This window comes from Papio anubis, chromosome 2, assembly GCF_008728515.1.
Source record: "Papio anubis isolate 15944 chromosome 2, Panubis1.0, whole genome shotgun sequence".
In the NCBI taxonomy this organism is placed as follows: Eukaryota; Metazoa; Chordata; class Mammalia; order Primates; family Cercopithecidae; genus Papio; species Papio anubis.
In genome coordinates this window covers 95,483,102-95,485,396 of record NC_044977.1, presented here as the reverse complement: position 1 = coordinate 95,485,396, position 2,295 = coordinate 95,483,102, and positions in this window count along the sequence as shown.

The window sequence follows — 2,295 nt, the reverse complement described above, 5'->3', positions numbered from 1 at the left end:
GAGCAGAAGCCAGGTGTCCATCCAGTAGTTCATGAGCTTTCCTTTCTGAAAAATCTTGGTTCCTGGCTGAGTGCTCTGGCTCTTGCCTATAATCCTAGCACTTTGGGAGGCTGAGGCAGGAGGAGAGCTTGATGTTAGGAATTTGAGACCAGCCTGGGCAACATAGTGAGATCCTGTCTTTACAAATAAATTTTAAAAATTCACCAGGCGTGTGCCTGGTCCCCTTTTTAAAAATTGTGGTAGAATACGTATATAACATAACATTTGGCATTTTAATCATTTTTAAGTGTGCAGTTTAGTGGCATTAGTACATTCACATTGTCTTGCAGCTGTCACCACCCTCCATCTCCAGAGCTTTTCCTTCTTCCCAAGCGGAAACTCTGTACCCATTAAACTATAACTCCCCTTCCCTGCTTCCCTCCAGCCCCTGTCATCCACCACTCTACTTTCTGTCTCTGTGAATTTGCCTATTCTAGGTACCTCATGTAAATGGAATTGTATAATATTTGTCCATTTGAGACTGGCCTACTTCATTTAGCATAAGGTCCTTCAGATTATTCCATGTTGTCGCATGTCACAATTTCCTTCCTTCCTAAAGCTGAATAATATTCCATTGTATAGATCCACATACACAACACAATTTGTTTATCCATTTATCTGTCAATGGACACTTGGATTGTTTCCACCCTTTGACTGTTTTGAGTAATGCTGCTCTGAACCATGGTTGTACAAATATCTCTTCAAGATGCTGTTTTCAGTTCTTTTGTGTATATACCCAGAGTAGAATTGCTGGATCATATAATAATTCCATGTTTAATGTTTTGAGGAATCCCATATATACTCTTTTTAACAAGTATAATACAATGCCATGGTCACTCCTACAAATAAATGAATCATGACTCCTTAATCGCGTTTAATATCCAGTCACTGTCAGGTTTCCGATTGTCTTATCAATGTTATTTTAAAAATAGTTTAGGCCAGGCATGGTGGCTTATGCCTGTAATGCCAGCACTTTGAGAGGCTGGGGCGGGAGGATCGCTTGAACTCAGGAGTTCAAGACCAACCTAGGAGACATGGTAAATCCTGTCTCTACTAAAAACACAAAAAGTAGGCAGGGGTGGTAGTGTGTGCCTGTGGTCCCAGCTACTAGGGAAGCTGAGGTGGGAGGATCGCTTGGGCCTGGGAACCTGGAAGGTGGAGGCTGCAGTGAGCTGAGAATGCACCACTGCTCTCCAGTCTGGGCGATAGAGCAAGACTCTGTCTCAAAAGATAGATAGATAGATAGATAGATAGATAGATAGATAGATAGATAGACAGACAGACAGACAGACAGACAGACAGACAGAAGTTTCATTGTTTGAATCAGGATCCAAATAGAGTTCCTATATTACAATTGGTTGGTATGTCTTTCTAAAAAAATAAACTTAATTTTGGAATCATATTTACAGAAAAACTGCAAAGGTGCTACAGAGAATGCTCATGCACTTGTTCTAATGTCAATATCTTGCATATTACTGTATATTTGTCAAAACTAAAAAAGTAATATCAGCACTTTACTATGAGCAAACTGCAGACTTTATTCAAATTTTACTCCTTTTTCTATGAATGTCCTCTTTCTGTTTCAAGGTCCCATCCAGGACCCCATACTGCATTTAGTTATTGTGTCTCAGACTCCTCCCATTGGTGACAGGTCCTCAGGTTTTGTTTTTCATGATCGTGAAAATTTTGAAGAGTAGTGGTCAGGTATTTTGCAGAATTTTCCCTCAATTTGGGTTTGTCCAATGTTTTTGTAATGATTAGCTGGGATTAAGACACTTTGGCAAGGCCGGGCATGGTGGTTCACACTTGTAGTCCCAGCACTTTGGGAGGCTGAGGTGGGTGGATCGCTTGAGGTCAGGAGTTTGAGACCAGCCTGGCCAACATGGCAAAATCCCATCTTTACTAAAAATACAAAAATTAGCCAGGTGTGGTGGTGCATGCCTGTAATCCCAGCTACTTAGGAGGCTGAGGCACGAGAATCACTTGAACCTGGGAGGTGGAGGGTGCAGTGAGCCGAGATTGCACCACTGCACTCCAGCATGGGTGACAGAGTGAGACTCTATCTCAAAAAAAAAAAAAAAAAAAAAAAAAACTAAAAAGAACTATTTGGGAAGGATTTCACAGAGGTGATGTGCCCTTCTCGTCAGAGTGCATCAGGGGTACATGATGTCCCCACAACATCTCTGGTGATGTTAACCTTCATCGCTTGGTTAAGGTGGTGTCTGTTAGGTTTCTCTACTGGTAAGTTACTAAATT